The sequence below is a fragment of the Chamaea fasciata genome, unplaced genomic scaffold (assembly GCF_029207755.1).
Source record: "Chamaea fasciata isolate MVZ Bird 193981 ecotype frontalis unplaced genomic scaffold, bChaFas1.0.hap1 SCAF_40, whole genome shotgun sequence".
NCBI lineage: Eukaryota > Metazoa > Chordata > Aves > Passeriformes > Sylviidae > Chamaea > Chamaea fasciata.
The window spans coordinates 142,185-163,274 of NW_027094125.1; the positions used below are offsets into that span (position 1 = coordinate 142,185).

At 50.7% G+C, this 21,090-nt stretch overlaps 1 pseudogene; it reads left to right on the top strand.

Annotated features, from left to right (window-relative positions):
* The first annotated feature begins 109 nt into the window (after positions 1–109).
* Positions 110–20,718, top strand: LOC136303643 (olfactory receptor 14A16-like; annotated as a pseudogene).
* The last annotated feature ends 372 nt before the right edge of the window (positions 20,719–21,090 follow it).

Genomic DNA, 21,090 nt, shown 5'->3' on the forward strand with positions numbered 1-21,090 from the left:
TTCAAGGGGACGGTATAGAGGAAATGACTTTGATTTTGGATACAGCTATCTCCTCTAAATCTTCACTATCCTATTCTCTATGGCAGTATCCAATGCCCAGAGACAGCAAATGTGCAACAGCAGCTCCATCAGCCACTTCCTCCTGCTGGCATTGGCAGACACGCGGCAGCTGCAGCTCCTGCACTTCTGCCTCTTCCTGGGCATCTGCCCATTCCTGGGCTGCCCTCCTGGGCCACGGCCTCGTCATCAGCGCCGTAGCCTGCGGCCACCACCTGCACAGCCCCATGTTCTTCTTCCTGCTCAACCTGGCCCTCAGCGACCTGGGCTCCATCCTCACCACTGTTCCCAAAGCCATGCACAATTCCCTCTGGGACACCAGGACCATCTCCTATGCAGGATGTGCTGCCCAAGTATTTTTTTAGTTTTCTGCGCTATAACAGAGTATTTCCTGCTGACCATCATGTGCTATGACCACTATGTGCCATCTGCAAACCCCTGCACTACAGGACCCTCCTGGGCAGCAGAGCTTGTGCCCACATGGCAGCAGCTGCCTGGGCCAGTGCCTTTCTCTATTCACTGCTGCACACAGCCAATACATTTTCCCTGCCCCTGTGCCATGGCAATGCCCTGGGCCAGTTCTTCTGTGAAATCCCACACATCCTCAAGCTCTCCTGCTCCAAGTCTTACCTAAGGGACCTCTGTCTTACTGCTGTTAATGCTTGTTTATTATTTGGCTCTTTTGTGTTCATTGTTTTCTCCTATGTGCAGATCTTCAGGGCAGTGCTGAGGATCCCCTCTGAGCAGGGACAGCACAAAGCCTTTTCCACCTGCCTCCCTCACCTGGCTGTGGTCTCCCTGTTTGTGAGCACTGCAGTGTTTATTCATCTGAAGCCCTCCTCCATGGCCTCCCCATTCCTGGATCTGTCAGTGTCCGTTCTGTACTCGGTGGTACCTCCAGCCCTGAACCCCCTCATCTACAGCCTGAGGAACCAGGAGCTCAAGGCTGCAGTGTGGAGTCTGATGACTGGATGGTTTTCGGGAACATTAAACTGCTGGCAATTTCTGCCAATCACTTGTAATAGACGTCTTCTTTGATGCTTCTTGTTGTTTTGGTTGTGGGGTTTTTTTCCAGTGTTTTATATTTTAATCTTGTTCTCAAAAAGTGTCACTCTCTGTGCCATTTCCCATTTTGTTTCTCTCCACCTCCCCTGTGGCCACAGACTGTGTCAATGAGGGGCTGCACTCTTGGTGGCTTTAAAGGAACTCAAGGATCTCCCAGCCAAGTTTCCTGCAGAGCTGCCCCTTTTGTTCCCTTCTCTGCAGCTGCAGCAGCAATGTCTGTGTGCAGAGCTGGGGGCAGATCAGTGCTGGCACAGCAGCTGTGCCCAGGAGCAGCAGCCCTTGGTGTTGGCAGTGCTGCTCCCATGGCCCTGCCCCGCTGCCCTCCTGGCCCTGGTGTTGCTGTAGGGCCTGAGTGCTCTCGGCGCCGGGCACAGGGCTGGGGGTGGCAGTGCCGGGGCTGCAGCAGGGACAGGCCATGGGCACCGCTGGGGCAGCTCTGATGCCTCAGGGCAGGGCCTGGGGGCTCCAGGCTCCTTGCCCAGGCTCTCTCCAGAACACGCTGTTGGGGGTTGGGTTTGTTCCTTCTTTCTCTGGGGAATTTTTTCCCCACGGGTTGCCAAGGGGACCGGGTGTTGGATACTTGAGAGTGCTTGGCTGAAACAAAGAGATGGACAAAAGGTGGAAGGGGGAGATAACGCAGGTAAAAGACACAGCTTGAGGCAGCTGCGTGCTTTTCTGCTTCCGGCGTTCGGGAGACGCGTGTCGGCCGCTCCTCGAGGATCTCAGCCGCCGCAAAGCACGCTGAGGAGAAGCTGGGTGCTTTCTGCCTCGCCTTCGAGCTTCTTCGGCGCTGCTCCTCTTGCTGCAGCGTGACCCTGCACCACCTGCGCTGCCGGGACATCCTGCCCCTGCCTGCCGGGACACCCTGCCATCCCAGCTACCAGCCCGGGACTTTTCCACTGTTCCAGCTTGGTGCTCTGAGGATCCTGCAGGGACACCGAAACCAAACTGCCCTGGGTTTTGTGAAACAAAGCCCTCAAGGTTCTTGGTACTGTTGTCGTTTGTCATTAATGCTGTAGTTGTTTGGTGGGGGGGGGAGTTTTTTTTTTTTTGTGTTTGTTTGCTTTGTATTACATACTAGTAAAGAACTGCTATTCCTATTTCCCAAATCTTTGCCAAAGAGCCTCTGATTGTAATTTTACCTAGCAGATACCTGTCTTCCTAAACCAAGACAGATTTTGGCGCCCAAGTGTGGGGCTTGAGGGCACTGAGAAAAGAAAAGGGAAGAGAAATAGCAGTTCTTAACTAACCTAGTACTTTCTTTTGTGTGCGTTGGATATAAAAACCTCATTAGGCTGCATCATGTGGTCTAACTTAGCCTGGTTTGGGTGGCATGTGGTTGTGGCTGTATTCCTTCCATTTGCAGGCCCTTATCTAAACATGGGCCCTATAACTAAGGCTACTGTGACTGTCATCCAGTTTATTTTATGGCTTAATAAGGTGAAGAACTCATGGATTTTTAATTTCCTCTGGAAGGCAGGCACATGGATTCAGGGCTATCGTACACTAACTGTGTGTTTTTGGAGTTACTTTAACAATGGTACCTACTGTGAGGAAATGACACCGGGGGAAGTTTCTTTTTCCCAACCCTTTACCCATCTCTTTGGGTCTGCCCCACCAGTTTTTGAAGGGTTTAAATCCTCTCTGAATGCTAATGATATCATACAATGGCTGGTGCTGCTAATATGCGTATTCTGTTTAGCATTCAGAGATAAGGGAAGATTGACCTGGATAACCACCCTGATACCTAGCCCACAGAATAGGGATGATACCCCAGAGCCTGACTCTGCCCCACAGCCTGCCTCAGAAAGGACCCACCCGGATTGGGTTGAGGTTCTGGTAAAAGAGATACATGAGATGGGCCAGATGCTGAGGGAGTACATTTCCCCAGCTCATGAAAAACCCTCCCCCTGCCCCGAGAAGGCAGAGACTGATGGTGCAGCAGTGGAACCCACAGATGTTACAACTGTCCAGGTTCCAGCTGAACCACAAGGGCAGCCACAGCCAGCAGCAGTCGCCCCTGTGGAAACAAGGAAGTGTAAAGTGAAATCGTCAGATCCTGATATTAAGGGTAAGAAAGGAGGGTCCTCACAGTCCACAGAAGAGCCACAGGTTGAGATCATCACTGAGTCCCTGACATATGAAAGTCTACGTAATCTGCAAAAAGATATTGCACGACGAGGACGTGAGGCTTATACAGCCTGGCTACTTCGAGTCTGGGACCTTATGGGTACAGGTGTGCAACTGGATAGTGCTGAAGCAAGGAATTTGGGACCCTTGACCCAGGACTCAGGTATAAATCAGGTATTTGTAAGAGAGCAAAGGCCCCTTCCCCTTTGGGAACGACTTCTAATGAGTGTGAGAGAGAGATTTGTCCACAGAGACAGAATGCAAGAGCACAACAATAGAATGCGATGGAAGACCCTTGAGGAAGGAATCCAACAGTTGAGAGAAGTGGCAGTGTTGGAAGTACTTTTTGGGAGGACCGGACAGCATGATAATGACCCCGACAAGGTTAAATGCACAGGGCACATGTTGTGGAATCTGGCAACTCATGGACCATCCCAATACGCCACATTCATCGCAACAATTAATGCCGAGGATAACCGAGAGACAGTGGGTTCTGTTGCCAACAAGCTCAGAAATTATGAAAGTATGATCAGTGGTCCAATGCAGGCTCATGTCTCTGCGGTGGTGAAGGAACTCAAAGAGGAGATGAGGGAAATGAGAGAGGAGATGAGAAGGAACAGTTCCCATGTAGCACCGGTGCGAGTCACAGGCCCCAGAATCAGAGCCCAACATCCCCCAGCGAGAGAGAGAGGGTACACCCCTCGAGCTGACCTGTGGTTTTATCTGCGGGACCATGGGGAGGACATGGGAGCGTGGCATGGGAAACCTACTTCTGTCCTGGCAGCACGGGTACGTGAGCTCAAGGAGAGAAACGCTAACAGAGGGAGTTCCACTAGAATGAAGGTAGCCTCAGCCTCCCATGAGCAAGCTGCCAGGTATTACGGAGGTGGGAATGCTGTGTCAGATTCCCTCGAAGGAACCTCTACCATGTACGTCCAAGAAGGGAATAATAACCAGTGCTAGAGGGGCCCTGCCTCTAGCCAGGAAGAGGCACGGGAAAATCGGGTTTTTTGGACTGTGTGGATTCGATGGCCTGGCACATCAGAGCCACAAAAATATGAAGCTTTAGTAGATACTGGGTCGCAGTGTACTCTAATGCCATCAGGACATGTGGGGGCAGAACCGACTTCCATTGCCGGGGTGACGGGGGGATCACAGGAACTGACTCTGGTTGAAGTCGAGGTGAGCCTGACCGGGAAGGAGTGGCAGAAACTTCCGATTGTGACCGGCCCAGAGGCTCCATGTATTCTGGGCATAGACTTCCTCAGGAATGGATATTATAAAGACCCTAAAGGACTCAGATGGGCTTTTGGAATAGCTGCTGTGGAGACAGAGAACATTAAGCAGTTGAACACCTTGCCGGGACTATCAGAGAACCCATCTGCAGTGGGACTCCTGAAGGTAGAAGAACAACAAGTACCTGTTGCCACCTCGACAGTGCACCGTCGGCAGTATCGGACAAATCGGGACGCCGTGATCCCCATCCACAAGATGATCCGTGAGCTGGAGAGCCAAGGGGTGGTCAGCAAAACCCACTCACCCTTCAACAGCCCCATCTGGCCTGTGCGCAAGTCTGATGGAGAATGGAGACTGACTGTGGACTATCGTGCATTGAATGAAGTGACTCCACCGCTGAGCGCTGCTGTGCCGGACATGCTGGAACTTCAGTACGAGCTGGAGTCCAAGGCAGCGAGGTGGTATGCCACTATTGACATTGCCAATGCATTTTTCTTCATTCCTCTGGCTGCAGAATGCAGGCCTCAGTTTGCTTTCACCTGGAGGGGTGTGCAGTACAGCTGGAACCGGCTGCCCCAGGGGTGGAAACACAGCCCCACCATCTGCCATGGGCTGATCCAGGCTGCACTGGAGAAAGGTGAGGCTCCGGAACATCTACAGTACATTGATGACATCATTGTGTGGGGAAAGACTGCAGCTGAAGTGTTCGAGAAAGGAGAGAGGATCATCCAGATTTTGCTGAAAGCCGGGTTTGCCATCAAGAAGAGCAAAGTCAAGGGACCTGCCAGAGAGATCCAGTTCCTGGGAGTAAAGTGGCAAGATGGACGGCGGCAGATCCCCACTGAGGTCATTGATAAGATCACAGCAATGTCTCCACCGACCAGCAAAAAGGAAACACAAGCTTTCCTAGGAGCCATAGGTTTTTGGAGGATGCACATTCCTGAATACAGTCAGATCGTGAGCCCTCTCTACCTGGTTACCCGCAAGAAAAACAATTTCCACTGGGGCCCTGAACAGCAACAAGCCTTTGCCCAGATCAAGCAGGAGATTGCTCATGCAGTAGCCCTTGGCCCAGTCAGGACGGGACCAGATGTGAAGAATGTGCTTTATTCTGCAGCCGGGAACAACGGTTTGTCCTGGAGCCTTTGGCAGAAGGTGCCAGGGGAGACCCGAGGCCGACCACTGGGATTCTGGAGTCGAAGTTACAGAGGATCTGAAGCCAACTACACTCCCACAGAGAAGGAGATCTTGGCCACCTATGAAGGAGTTCAATCCGCCTCAGAAGTGATTGGCACAGAAGCACAACTCCTCTTGGCACCCCGACTACCAGTGCTGGGGTGGATGTTTAAAGGAAAGGCTCCCTCCACGCACCATGCCACTGATGCCACATGGAGCAAATGGACTGCCCTCATCACACAGCGTGCCCGTATTGGAAACCCAAATCGCCCTGGGATTTTGGAGATAATTACAAACTGGCCGGAAGGAGAAAACTTCGGTTTCACGGACGAAGAGGAGCAGGTACAAGTGACACGAGCTGAAGAAGCTCCTCCATACAACCAACTGCCAGCAGAAGAAACACACTACGCTCTCTTCACTGACGGTTCCTGTCGCATCGTAAGAATGAACCGTAAGTGGAAAGCAGCCGTATGGAGCCCCACACGACAGGTTGCAGAAGCCACTGAAGGAGAAGGGGGATCAAGTCAGCTTGCTGAACTCAAAGCTGTTCAATTAGCCCTTGACATTGCTGAAAGAGAGAAGTGGCCAAAGCTCTACCTCTACACTGATTCGTGGATGGTAGCCAATGCTCTGTGGGGCTGGCTGGAAAGGTGGAAAAAGGCCAACTGGCAGCGTAGAGGAAAACCAATCTGGGCTGCTGATGAATGGAAGGACGTTGCCACTCGTGTAGAGAAGCTGCCTGTGAAAGTCCGCCATGTAGATGCCCATGTTCCCAAGAGTCGGGCTAATGAGGAACACCAAAACAACAAGCAGGTAGATCAGGCTGCCAAGATAGAAGTGTCAAAGATAGATTTAGATTGGCAACACAAGGGAGAGTTGTTCCTAGCCCGATGGGCCCATGATGCCTCGGGTCATCAGGGCAGAGATGCCACCTATAAGTGGGCCCGAGACCGAGGGGTGGATTTAACCATGGACAGTATTTCTCAGGTTATCCATGACTGTGAGACATGTGCTGCAATCAAGCAAGCCAAGCGGGTGAAGCCCTTATGGTATGGTGGGCGGTGGTCCAAATATAAATATGGGGAAGCCTGGCAGATTGACTACATCACCCTTCCCCAAACCCGCCAGGGCAAGCGTTATGTGCTAACCATGGTGGAAGCCACCACTGGATGGTTGGAGACCTACCCTGTGCCTCATGCTACTGCCCGGAACACCATCCTGGGCCTGGAAAAACAAGTCCTGTGGAGACATGGCACCCCTGAGAGAATCGAGTCGGACAATGGGACTCATTTCAAGAATAGTCTTATAAGCACCTGGGCTAGAGAACATGGCATTGAGTGGGTGTACCATATTCCTTATCATGCACCAGCGGCCGGGAAAGTTGAACGGTGCAATGGCCTGCTTAAAACTACCTTGAAAGCACTGGGTGGGGGAACCTTTAAGAATTGGGATACTAATTTAGCAAAGGCCACCTGGTTGGTGAACACTCGAGGTTCCACCAACCGAGCAGGTCCTGCCCAATCTGAGCCCTTGCGAAAGACAGACGGAGATAAGGTTCCAGTGGTACACATGAGAGGTATGCTGGGAAAAACTGTTTGGATTAATCCTGCCTCCAGCAAAGACAATCCCATCCGTGGGGTTGTCTTCGCTCAGGGACCAGGTTGCACCTGGTGGGTGATGCAAAAGGATGGAGAGACCCGATGCATACCTCAAGGAGACCTTGTTTTGGGGTGAACTATCCATGACAATGTGGCTGCATCCATATTTGCATATATATATATATGTATTTTTAATAGTTAAAACTCAATGTAATATGTTTGTATGGGAAAAAAATTCGGGGTGGATAATGTTGGGGGTTGGGTTTGTTCCTTCTTTCTCTGGGGAATTTTTTCCCCACGGGTTGCCAAGGGGACCGGGTGTTGGATACTTGAGAGTGCTTGGCTGAAACAAAGAGATGGACAAAAGGTGGAAGGGGGAGATAACGCAGGTAAAAGACACAGCTTGAGGCAGCTGCGTGCTTTTCTGCTTCCGGCGTTCGGGAGACGCGTGTCGGCCGCTCCTCGAGGATCTCAGCCGCCGCAAAGCACGCTGAGGAGAAGCTGGGTGCTTTCTGCCTCGCCTTCGAGCTTCTTCGGCGCTGCTCCTCTTGCTGCAGCGTGACCCTGCACCACCTGCGCTGCCGGGACATCCTGCCCCTGCCTGCCGGGACACCCTGCCATCCCAGCTACCAGCCCGGGACTTTTCCACTGTTCCAGCTTGGTGCTCTGAGGATCCTGCAGGGACACCGAAACCAAACTGCCCTGGGTTTTGTGAAACAAAGCCCTCAAGGTTCTTGGTACTGTTGTCGTTTGTCATTAATGCTGTAGTTGTTTGGTGGGGGGGGGAGTTTTTTTTTGTGTTTGTTTGCTTTGTATTACATACTAGTAAAGAACTGCTATTCCTATTTCCCAAATCTTTGCCAAAGAGCCTCTGATTGTAATTTTACCTAGCAGATACCTGTCTTCCTAAACCAAGACACACGCCCAGGCCAATGCTCTGCACAGAAAAGCCCCGTGAGCAGCCCCAGAGTGGCCGTGGGCAGGCTGGGGGCAAACAGCAGAGCTGGGGCTCTGCAAGGTCCCTGGGGGAGACGGGAAGGAGCAGCAGAACAGGGGCTGATCCATCCCCACTGTGCTGGACACCCCAAGGCAGCGTCCCAGAGCATCCTCATGCACCTGCCAACAACATCCCCCCTCTGCAGCCCTGGCCTCTCTCCCAGCTCACACAGGGGCCGCATCCTTGCAGGCACAGACACGGCAGCACTGGCTCAGGAGCCCCTGTTTTCAGTGCCCAGAGCAGGCCTGAGCACCCCCATGGTGCTGGTGTGGGGAGATGAACCTGAGGGAGCACAAATGCCATCAGCCCCTGGGGCCAGGAAGGGCTGGGGGACAGGACGGAAACCACTCAGCTTTGTCGTGCCCTCAGAAGTCAGCCAGAAAGTTTGTTCCCATCAACTGTGAGTTTCCTGTGACATTGCAGATGTTGTTGCTCAGAGCCAGGACTGCCTGGCAGCCACCCCCAAACTACCCTGAGCATTTCCATTGCTTCACCTTGGCTTTCTTTACTCTTCCCTTGTCCAGATTTCTTCCTGTTGCCCATCCCTGTTTTCTCCCCTGCAAACAGCCAATCCCTGCTTGTCCTTTCCCCTCTGCCCCCACTCCCCATTTCAGTTTCTAAATTGGCACCATGGGAACGTCCCTTGGGGAGCAGGATCACCCTCCAAGTGCTTCAGGAATTGTCTACAGGCTCCTGCAGGGCCTGGCGCTGCTCCCTTGCCAGAGGCACCACAGGCCAGGGGGGCACATCTGGGCTGCCGTGTCTGGCTCTGGGGCTCCCTGTTCTGGGCCATGAGGAGAAGCTGCAGACACTGCAAGACTGACAGGATGGGCTTTGGGGCTATGAGGAGAAGCTGAGGGACCTGGGCTGCTGCACCTTCTGAAGAGGAGGCCCAGACGTCATCCTGCAACTGCTGCAAGGGTGGTTTCAGAGAATCACAGAATCAGCAAGGTTGGAAAAGACCTTGGGCATCGTCAAGTCCAACCCATGCCCTGACACCACCTTGTCCCCCCTCAGCCTCCTCTTCTCCAGGAGAAACAACCCCAGCTCCCTCAGCCCCTCCTCACAGGACTTGTGTTCCAGACCCCTCACCAGCCTTGTTTCCCTTCTCTGGACATGCTTCGGCCCCTCCATGTGCTTCCTAACTTGGGGGGCCCAGAACTGGACACAGCACTTGAGGTGCTGCCCAGCCAGTGCTGAGCACAGGGGAAGAATCACTGCCCTGCTCCTGCTGGCCACACTGCTCCTGATCCATAGGAGTGCCAAGGGTTGGATGAGGGAAATTGTGGGGAGGGCCTGGGGACAAAGTCTGATGGATTGTCAGCCATGAAGGGTCTTGATTTTCATATCTATTCAGACTGCATCAGAAGGTGCTGGGGGTCAATATCAATTGCATATTGCTGATATCAATCTATAAACAGGAAAAGGAAAACTTCACAGGACAAAACAGTTCTCTCTGCATTGTTTTCAATATATTATATTCACTTTGAATACACTTCTGAAATCTAATTAACCATAGAATAACTGAAAAATTAAATTATTCTCAGGGACATGATTTGTTCAACTTTTTTGAACAAATGTTTTTGAGCTTTCTTCACTGATTTCCTGTACGGAAGAGCTCAAGAAAGAAGAGTCCTTTGCAGTAGTAAAATTCATCAGCAACCTGCAAGGGGCTGAGGATCCATCCTCATCAGAGCAGGAATGAACAGCAATGGGCACAGTTTTTTGTCTGCTCCAGCTTTGGGATGGGCCCTGGGCCTGGAGCAGGAGCAGCTCCGCAGGGCCCCAAGGCCGGGGCTGTTGTGCTGGCCTGGGCAGATGGGATGGCAGCAGGGGCTGCAGAGCTCTCAGGACCTCAGGGACAGGGGAGCAGGGCACACAGGGAGCCTCCTCTTCCCTTGGCCCAGCACCTTCCCCATGGCTGGGGCTGAGCCCTCTCTGAGCTGCAGCTGCTGCTGTGCCCTTGCGAGGGGCTGAGGCCGTGGGGCCCCTGCCCAGAGCCGCCTGCCCTGAGCAGAGCTGTGGGGCCAGAGCCGGCTGGGCCGTGCTGGGGAGAGGCCCTTGGTGCTGCGCAGAGCTCAGGGCAGCTGGCACAGCTTGCAGGGAGCTGGGCTGGGCTCAGACAGCCTGGCACAGAAACCATCAGTGTCCATCTCAGCCTGTGGGAGCGTGCAGGGGCAGGACTCAGCCCAGGCCTTGTGGGGCAGGGCCGGCGCCTGTGGAAGGCGTTGAAAACAGGCAAGTGCCCCACAGAGGAGGCTGCCCTGTGCCCTTGGTGTCATGGACAGAGCAAGGAGGGGGCCCAGGACATTTGTCACCCATGCCAGCCTCTGTCCCCCGGCGCTGGCAGCCCTGGCTGCTCAGCCCAGGTTTGCGGGGCAGTTTGGCTGTGGCCCAGCTCCATCCTCCTGTGGGGCTCAGGGCCTGTTGCCGGCCATGGCCAGCCCTGCCCGGCCTCTCTGCTGGCCCAGAGCCCGGCACAGCCTGTGAAAGGAGGTGATCAATAGTTCACTCATGTAAGCATGAGTTAACTATTAGGAGTCACCAAATATTAATCACATGCCTAAGAAGCAGGATGCACCTTTGCCTTGCCTAGACAAGAGAAACAAAACCTATTGTCAGCAGGATTCCTGAATTTTCAGGGGGAGCTCAGCTGTCCTCTGGCTCACGGCAGGGGCAGACAAGAACCACCTGCACCAAATTCAGGTGTTTGCTGCTTGATTGAGTCGTACTTGTGAGAGGTGTGGGCTTTGAGTCCCCGAGGGCGGATTGAAAGACCTGAGAAGACTGGGGTCTCCCAGATTTAGTCCTGGGTAAAAGCAACGATACCCTTAAGGAATAATAGGGTTGGAGCCCCCACGGGTTGGGGTGGAGTCCCCACTGCTGGGTTTAGAATCCCCCAGGACTGGGGTGGGTGTTAGACTGGAAAGAGCAGGGATAAATAACTTGACAAATTATGAAGGAGCAGACAGTGCTTGAGTAGGAGGACAGTGGCTAAGGATAAGAAGAGAATTACCTGGATCATCTCTTGTTGTGTGGAAAAAAGGATGTTGTTTCCCGGAGCTGGGAAATTCAGGAAGAAAATGGGGAGGAAAGGTGGAGAAAGTTTAAAGTTAGGCTTGCGTGGAAGAGAAAAGAGAAAGGAGGGAGAGAAGTAGCCAGGAGTGACAATGGGATCATGGACAGATAGAAGTCCAGAGGATAATGGAGATGGATTGTTAATTTTTTATCCTTAAACCCTAAATTATATTCCTAAGGAGGGAAAATTGTCAAAAAGATCTGTGATTATTCAAGCGGTGAGTGGATAGGATGAGTGAGTGCACTTTAGTAGAGGTGAAGGATAGGTTTGAAATGCACAAATTCCACTTTGTTCCCAATTTTGAGCGTAATTTTGTTCCTAATTTTGAGCGTAATTTACTGGGGAGGGATTTGATGGCTAAAGTGGGAATGCAAATTAATAACGGTGAGAAATGACACAGAAAATATGAAGAGAATTTACCTCACCCTCAGGAATTTGGTTGTTGCATTTAGGATTAAAATTAGATTTTGAATTAAAATTTGAATTACATTTGGTTTTTTGGGGAGAGTAGAAAAAGGTAGCTGAAAAGGCTTTTTTTCTGTGAAGCTGCCTAATTTCCTTGCTAGAAAAGGGGGCTTGGAGTGTCTGAAAAGAAGGCGCAGTTGGTAGAGAAAAAGGTAAAATAGTTGGGAAAATGTCTGGGACAGGTTTTGACTGGAGAGTTACATGTGTGCATCAATGTAGTAGTTTGAAGGCAAAACAAATGAGAGGCTCCAAGTCAGAGATACAATTTAATAGGAAAAAAAGAAACGAAAGAAAGTAAAATAAAATCGATGCAATAATACAAAAGACCACTGACAGAGTCAGAAAACAACCTGAGCGTAGTGTTGGAAGCAGTCCAGATGAGGTGGTCTTCCTGAAGCAGGGTCTTCCTGAAGCAGTGATCCTGTAGAAAGGTCTGGTAGCTCGGGTCCTCTGGGAATCCAGTGGGTAAGCGCCCCTCTGGTGTTCAGAGTCTCAGCTTATATCCAGGCTGGAATGCTTGGTTTCTCCCTCTGGGCGGAGCATCTCACAATGGGATGGTGAGTCATGTGATAAGGCCTGATGGGCCCATTAACAGGACGTAGTCCAGGAGGGGGTTATCTGTGAGCTGTGTAGCAAAGGTGCTGATGGCCCATTAACAGAAGATAAGCCAGAGTGGAGGAGGCAGGGAGCACTGCCTCACCTGGTTTCAACAGTTCATGAAGATGGTGATAGAATATACTTCAACCCAGGACATTATCCACCCCTTATTCTATTACCATCTACATCATCCCAAATCAATACCTTCCTTAAACTACAGACACACACACATATATATATAATGAAATCCTACACACAGTTCTCACTTAAAATAAGGTCTCCTTGTGGTACACAGTGGGTGTCCCCATCCTTTTGCATCACCCACCAAGTGTAACCAGGTCCTTGTGCAAAGACAACCCCACGGATGGGTTTGCCCTTGCCCGAGGTGGGATTAATCCAAACAGTCTTTCCTAACATACCTCTCATGTGTACCACAGGGACCCTATCTCCATCCACTGTATGCAAGGATTCAGACTGGGCAGGACCAGCTCGATTGATGGACCCTCGGGTATTGACCATCCAGGTGGCCTTCGCTAAGTTCTGTTCCCAATTTTTGAAGGTCCCTCCACCAAGTGCCTTAAGGGTAGTTTTAAGCAGTCCATTGCAGCGTTCCACCTTCCCAGCAGCTGGTGCATGGTATGGGATATGGTATATCCATTCGATTCCGTGTTCTCTGGCCCAAGTGCTTATGAGGCCATTCTTGAAATGAGTCCCGTTGTCTGACTCAATTCTCTCAGGGGTGCCATGTCTCCACAGGACCTGCTTTTCCAGGCCCAAGATGGTGTTCCGGGCAGTAGCATGAGGCACAGGGTAGGTCTCCAGTCATCCAGTGGTTGCTTCCACCATGGTGAGCACGTAGCGCTTGCCTTGGCGGGTTTGGGGAAGGGTGATGTAGTCAATTTGCCAGGCTTCCCCATACCTATACTTTGACCATCGTCCGCCATACCACAGAGGCTTCACTCGCTTGGCCTGTTTGATCGCAGCACAGGTCTCGCAGTCATGGATAGCCTGGGAGATGCTGTCCATAGTAATGTCCACCCCTCGGTCACGAGCCCATCGATATGTTGCATCTCTCCCTTGATGACCAGAGGCATCATGAGCCCAACGAGCTAGGAATAATTCTCCTTTGTGCTGCCAGTCTAGATCAACCTGAGATACTTTCACCTTGGCAGCTCGATCCACCTGCTCGTTGTTGTGATGTTCTTCATTAGCCCGACTCTTGGGTACGTGCGCATCCACGTGTCGAACCTTCACGGTCAGCCTTTCTACTCGGGTGGCGATGTCCAGCCAAATCTCAGCAGCCCAGATGGGTTTCCCTCTGCGCTGCCAGTTGGCCTTTCTCCAGCGGTCCAGCCATCCCCACAGAGCATTAGCTACCATCCATGAGTCAGTGTAGAGATAGAGCCTTGGCCACTTCTCTCGTTCAGCAATATCCAAAGCCAGCTGGACAGCTTTAAGCTCTGTGACCTGACTCGATCCACCTTCTCCCTCGGTAGCTTGTGCAACTCGTCGTGTGGGGCTCCATACAGCAGCTTTCCACTTCCGGTTAGTACCTACAATTCGGCAGGAACCGTCGGTGAAAAGGGCATATCGTCTCTCACTCTCTGGTAGCTCGTTATATGGTGGGGCTTCCTCGGCCCGTGTCACTTGCTCCTCCTCTTCTTCAGAGGATAATCCAAAGGTCTCACCTTCAGGCCAGTTTGTTATAATTTCCAGAATCCCAGGGCGATTCAGGTTTCCAATACGGGCGCGCTGCGTGATCAGGGCGATCCATTTGCTCCACGTGGTGTCGGTGGCGTGATGTGTGGTAGGAACCTTTCCCTTGAACATCCACCCCAGCACTGGTAGTCGAGGTGCCAGAAGCAGCTGTGCTTCAGTACCAATCACCTCTGAGGCAGCTTGGACTCCTTCATAGGCGGCTAAGATTTCCTTCTCTGTGGGAGTGTAGTTGGCTTCGGATCCTCTGTAGCTTCGGCTCCAGAATCCCAGTGGTCGTCCCCGAGTCTCACCCGGCACCTTCTGCCAAAGGCTCCATGACAGACCGTGGCTCCCGGCTGCAGAGTAAAGCACATTCTTCACCTCTGATCCCGTCCTGACTGGGCCAAGGGCTACCGCATGAGCGATTTCCTGCTTGATCTGGGCGAAAGCTTTGCTGCTGTTCTGGGCCCCAGTGGAAATCGTTCTTCTTGCGGGTAACCAGGTAGAGAGGGCTCACGATTTGGCTATACTCGGGAATGTGCATCCTCCAGAAGCCTATGGCACCTAGGAAAGCTTGTGTTTCCTTCTTGTTGGTCGGTGGAGACATTGCAGTGATCTTATTGATGACTTCAGTGGGAATCTGACGCCGTCCATCTTGCCACTTCACTCCCAGAAACTGGATCTCTCGAGCAGGTCCCTTGACTTTGCTCCTCTTGATGGCGAAGCTGGCCTTCAGGAGAATCTGAATGATCTTCTCTCCCTTCTCAAAGACTTCTGTTGCAGTGTTTCCCCACACGATAATGTCGTCAATGTATTGCAGGTGTTCTGGAGCCTCACCCTTTTCCAGTGCAGCCTGGATCAGTCCATGGCAAATGGTGGGACTGTGCTTCCACCCCTGGGGCAGTCGGTTCCAGGTGTACTGCACGCCCCTCCAGGTGAAGGCAAACTGAGGCCTGCATTCTGCTGCCAGAAGAATGGAGAAAAAGGCATTTGCAATATCAATGGTCGCATACCATTTTGCTGCCTTGGATTCCAGCTCATACTGAAGCTCCAACATGTCTGGTACGGCAGCGCTCAGTGGTGATGTGACTTCATTCAGGCCACGGTAATCCACTGTCAGTCTCCATTCTCCGCTGGACTTACGCACGGGCCATATAGGGCTATTGAAGGGTGAACGAGCCTTGCTTACCACCCCTTGGCTCTCCAGCTCACGAATCATCTTATGGATGGGGACCACAGAGTCTCTGTCGGTGCGATATTGCCGACGGTGCACTGTTGCTTGGGCGATCGGCACCTGTTGTTCTTCAACTTTCAGTAGTCCCACAGCAGAGGGGTCGTCTGAGAGTCCAGGCAAGGTACTCAGTTGTCTGATGCCTTCTGTCTCTAGAGCAGCTATGCCAAAAACCCAGCGGTATCCTCTTGGGTCTTTGAAATACCCATTTCTGAGATAGTCTATGCCCAAAATGCATGGGGCCTCTGGACCAGTCACAATGGGGTGTTTCTGCCATTCTTTCCCAGTTAGACTTACTTCAGCTTCCAGTACAGTCAGCTCCTGGGATCCTCCTGTCACCCCAGAAATGGAAATGGGTTCTGCTCCCACGTACCTTGATGGCATCAGAGTACACTGAGCACCGGTATCAACCAGAGCCGTATATCTTTGTGGGTCAGATGTTCCAGGCCATCGGATCCACACAGTCCAGTAGATCCGATTGTCCCTTTCCTCTACCTGGCTAGAGGCAGGGCCCCCCTATTCCTGGTCATGGCATACATTGCTCTCTTCTTGTAAATATGTTTCTGAGGTTCCTTCAAGAGGATCAGTCATATCATCATTCCTGTACTGTCTGGAGTTCTGTGCACGAGAGACCGGAGCAACATTGATTCTAGATGGGCTCTTTGTGGTAGGTGTTTCTCTTTTCAGTTCACGTACCCGGGCTGCTAAGGAGGAGGTGGGTTTTCCATCCCACTTCCTCATGTCTTCTCCATGCTCCTGAAGAAAAGACCAGAGGTTACCTCGGGGTGTGTATCCTCTCTCCCTGGCTGGGGAGCGCCTGCTCCTAATGGCAGAGACTCTCATTGGCTCTGGCTGGATATGGTAAATTTCTTCCTTAAGTTCTTTTTTCAGTTTCTGATGGCCTTCTTCAATCAAGTTCCGGACTTGCTCAGCCAGTCTTGTTTCCACAGACGAGACATGGGTACGAACTGGGGCAGTGACAGTGTCCTCGTAAATTCTTAGTTTATTAGCCAAGACACCTACCCTGTCCTCACCTTCCCTCCATTGCAGTGTTGCCAGGTAACGTGAGTACATCTCGGGTCCAAGCCGTGCAAATCTCAACCACATCCGTGATGTGCACTGGACACCATCTGGGTTTTTAGGAAATCTCTCATCTTCTGAAAAAAGGATTTCCAACACAGCCAATTCCCTCAGGCATCGGATACCTTGTTCTATTGTCTTCCATTTTCCTTGGTGCACTTGGAGGTCTTCTTTACAAAGGTATCTATCCTTCACACTTGTTAGCAGTCGCTGCCAGAGGCTGAGAGGTTCTTGGCTTTTCCCAATCCCCTGGTCAATGACCACATCCCGGGACAACGATCCCAGTTGCCTGGCCTCACTTCCATCCAGAATGGTGTCATTGGCTGCAGCGTCCCAGATGCGGAGCAGCCAGGTCAAGATGGACTCGTTGGTCTGGCGGGTGAATTCCCTTCGCAGGTCACGCAGCTCACCCAGAGATAGAGAGCGAGTGATGATTTCTGGCTCTGTCTCTTCTGCTGATTGTGAAGGTCCTGCTGCACCCTCATCAGTCACTATGCGGACTGATTTGGTCCTTGATTTCTTCTTCTGAACGGGGGCAACTGCTACTGGTTTAGGCTGTTCCGGTTCGGTGATGGTTTGTGTGGAGATGCTGATGGCACCCTTAGTCCCTTTCTCCTCTGTGACAGTCTGCGTAGATGTGGACACTGTTGCCTCACTTTTGGCTTCTTTCTCCTCTGTGACGGTCTGTGTAGATGAGGACACTGTTGCCTTGCCTTTGGTTCCTTTCACCTCTGTGACACTCTGTGTAGACACTGATATTGTTGCTCTGCTTCTTTTTCCCTCTTCCTCTTCCTTCAGAACACGCTGTATCATACCATGTAGTGTTTTGATTCTAAGCATGGTGCGGGCCGTGCAGAGAAGACAAAGCAGGACTAACAACAACATCATGCTGTCCTTGGCATCCAGAGGGTATTCCATATTTTCAAAAACTGCTGTGTCATGCCTGAAAAGCTGGAAAAAATCATTCTTCACTCCTCCCCACAGGGGCTGGGTGAGATTGTTGAGGCCCCAGATGTAGCATCCTAGACCAGAACAAGAAAACAAAAGTGGGTGTATATTCTGAATAATGTTCATTGCCTCAGAGTTTATCAAGCAATGGACATAGTAGACTACTAAAGCAATTTTAGTACCATACCCTGGTCTACGCAGGAGCATTAAGACTGGCAGATAGTACCCCAGTTGTGGAAAAATATAGAGAGATAGATATAAGACACATGTAAGCATGTTGAGCATCATAGTGAACAGGTGTCTTCTTCAATACAAAATTGTAATTCTGACTTTTCTCAGTGCCTTGTGCCCCACGTTGGGCGCCAAAAATGTAGTAGTTTGAAGGCAAAACAAATGAGAGGCTCCAAGTCAGAGATACAATTTAATAGGAAAAAAAAAGGAAAGAAAGTAAAATAAAATCGATGCAATAATACAAAAGACCACTGACAGAGTCAGAAAACAACCTGAGCGTAGTGATGGAAGCAGTCCAGATGAGGTGGTCTTCCTGAAGCAGGGTCTTCCTGAAGCAGTGATCCTGTAGAAAGGTCTGGTAGCTCGGGTCCTCTGGGAATCCAGTGGGTAAGCGCCCCTCTGGTGTTCAGAGTCTCAGCTTATATCCAGGCTGGAATGCTTGGTTTCTCCCTCTGGGCGGAGCATCCCACAATGGGATGGTGAGTCATGTGATAAGGCCTGATGGGCCCATTAACAGGAGGTAGTCCAGGAGGGGGTTATCTGTGAGCTGTGTAGCAAAGGTGCTGATGGCCCATTAACAGAAGATAAGCCAGAGTGGAGGAGGCAGGGAGCACTGCCTCACCTGGTTTCAACAGTTCATGAAGATGGTGATAGAATATACTTCAACCCAGGACAATCAATCAAGAAAGAATACAAGGAATTTGACATGTACCATTACGCCAGACCAAAAAAAGAAAGATTGACAGCAGTTTTTGGAGTTGGTAAAGTATTGCAGAGCACGGACTGAGGATTTTTCTGTTTTACACCTTTATATGACTTTTTAACCCAAGACAGTCTTAATCTGTCAAGATGATTTTTTGCCTTTTCATTTACATACCTTTCATGTATCCTTAGTAGTCCTAGCATGAATACTTGTAATTCCTTAAATCTGCAAATTTAGCACAGCCCTGGTGTTCTGTTGGGCCAGGAGACCTGTTAGAAATAACTGTGTAGTTCTTAGCTTTTGCTGTTCTGTGTTGGCTTTTGCAAATTGTTTTGATGTAGTACAGTTTGTCATCTCTTTTTAACTGATTTTGATATAGTATAATTTGTCATCCCTTTTTGGTACTACTCTAATCCCTGTGGACATTGCATATTTCAGTGTGATAAATGTATTATAGTTTAGGGTTTTGCTAAATATTGAAATAGAGTACATTGTAAAACAATAAATATATATTATAAAAATGATAAACATAACCATAAATATAACCATAACTATAAATGATATTGTTTAATAGAAAATAATAACATTAAAATATTAAAATATGCTGTGTGTTATTAACTTTTGCACAAGTGACTGTGGTTGTGAAATAATGACTGATGACTTTATTTCTTTAACTGACTGACAATAGAGAAATAGCTGATGTTGATTGAAAGAAAAACCTTGCCTAAAATGTCTGGATGATTAGATAACATTGAAAAAAAACCTCTGACAAATAACACCAAAAGAGACAAGAGGGATCCACCACCGACCCTTTGACCATCAATAACTGTCAAACCAGATCAGGCAGCCTCGAGAGGAAATAAAATACAAAAGTCTCAAAATCACATCTGCGCTGTGACACGTGCTTTAGGAAGATGAGGTCAGGGGTCAAACTAAGCTAAAGAATTCCACGAAAATGTGCACACAAAGACATGTTTAAATGTGTATAATCTTCATGAATATGCATTTGATCAATTGTCTCGTGTTGCAATGCAAGATGTAACCAAAAGTTTGTATTCTCTTACCATCTGTTTAAACCAGGTGGGGCAGTGTTCTTTATCTCTTCCATGACCCATGCCTCACAACTCCAAGGGGAGGTATGTTCTGCTAATGGGCCAGTTGATAAAACCAGGTGGGGCAGTGCTCTTTATCTCTTCTACGACCCATCCTCCCTCCAGGCAGATATCTTCTGTTAATGGGCCATTGAGTCTCATTGCATGACTGATAATATTACATCATCCCATTGTGAGATGCTTCACCCTGAGGGAGGAGCCAAACATTCCTACCTGGATATAATCTGACATTGAAAACACCAGAAGGAGCCTGTCCCCACTGGATTCCCAGAGGAGGACCAGACCCATCTACACCACTACTGGACCTTCAGAGGAAAACTACACCCTTCTACAGGAGTGTTGCTTCAGGAAAACCACATCTGTCACTCCAGGAGGACTGCAGGTACAACATGATCGGAGCACTACCAAAACACGGACTCCCCGGATGTCAGGTTGTATTCTGACTCTGCCAGAGTTTGGTTTGGGTTTTTTTTATACTTCAACTTTAGTTATTTATTAATTTTATAGTTTAGTCTGCGAGGAAGAGAAAGATGCCCTGGGAGAGCCAGACAGGTCAGGAAGAAGTCAGTGCCCCTTTCCCTCTCTCTCCTGCTCCAAGTCCCAGCCCAGCATGGCCCCCGGCTGCAGGACAATGCCGTCCTGCCAGGGATGAGCTGAGGGGTTCTGCTTCCCCTTCCCTCTGGCACAGAGGCAAATCCCATCCTCTCCTTTTCCTTCCTTCCTTCCCCAGCCAAGGAGCTGAACATGGAGACTGGGAAGGACAAATCCACGCAGCAGAACCTCATGGAAGAGACTATTTTGAGCAGCTCTGCAGTGCAGGAATCCAATGGGGAGGAAAAGCCCCAGAGATGCCACAGGAGGAGGGGCTCCAAACTCATCCCAGGGTGCTCTGAGGAGGAAAGACCAAACCTGTGCCAGGAAGGTGGACACAGCTTCAGCCGGGGCTCTGAGTTTGTGGTCCATGAGCAGCATGGATGGGGAGAAGCCTCACAAGTGCTTGGAGTGTGGGAAGAGCTTCAGCCAGAGGTCCAACCTGATCAAGCACCAGAGGATCCACACCGGGGAGAGGCCCTAGGAGTGTCCCCAGTGTGGGAAGAGGTTTCAGACCAGCTCCAATCTCCTCAGGCACCAGAGGATTCACACAGAGGAGAGGCCCTTCCGCTGCCCTGACTGCAGGAAGGATTTCAAGCAAAACTCCCAGCTCGTCACCCACCGGCTCATCGACACTGGGGAGAGGCCCTACGAGTGTCCCCAGTGTGGGAAGAGCTTCACCCAGAGCTCTGCCTTGACCCAACACCAACGGAGGCACCATTAAGGGAAGCCCTGTGAGTGCCCCGACTGTGGCAAGAGCTTTGTCTGTGTCTCCAACCTCATTCCCCATCAGAGTACCCACACCGGGAAGGACCCTGGGGACCCACGTTCACTGTGATCCACGCTGGGAGGACACCTGTCCCTTTCCCTGCCCCTGGCAATGATGTGAGGTGGGATGGAAGACCGTCAGAGTCTGGTCATGGCCCTGTCATTGTATTCAGTCCAAACTCAGGTCATTGCCAAGGCCAGGAAAGGGACTCTCTCTCTCTCTCCCAAGGAGAAGGGTGTCCTTTCCAGGCAGGTAGAAATGCATGGCCAGGAAGAGCCAGTCAGTTGTAGTAGGAGTTGTTGTAGTTTACCATGTACACCGTTTGTA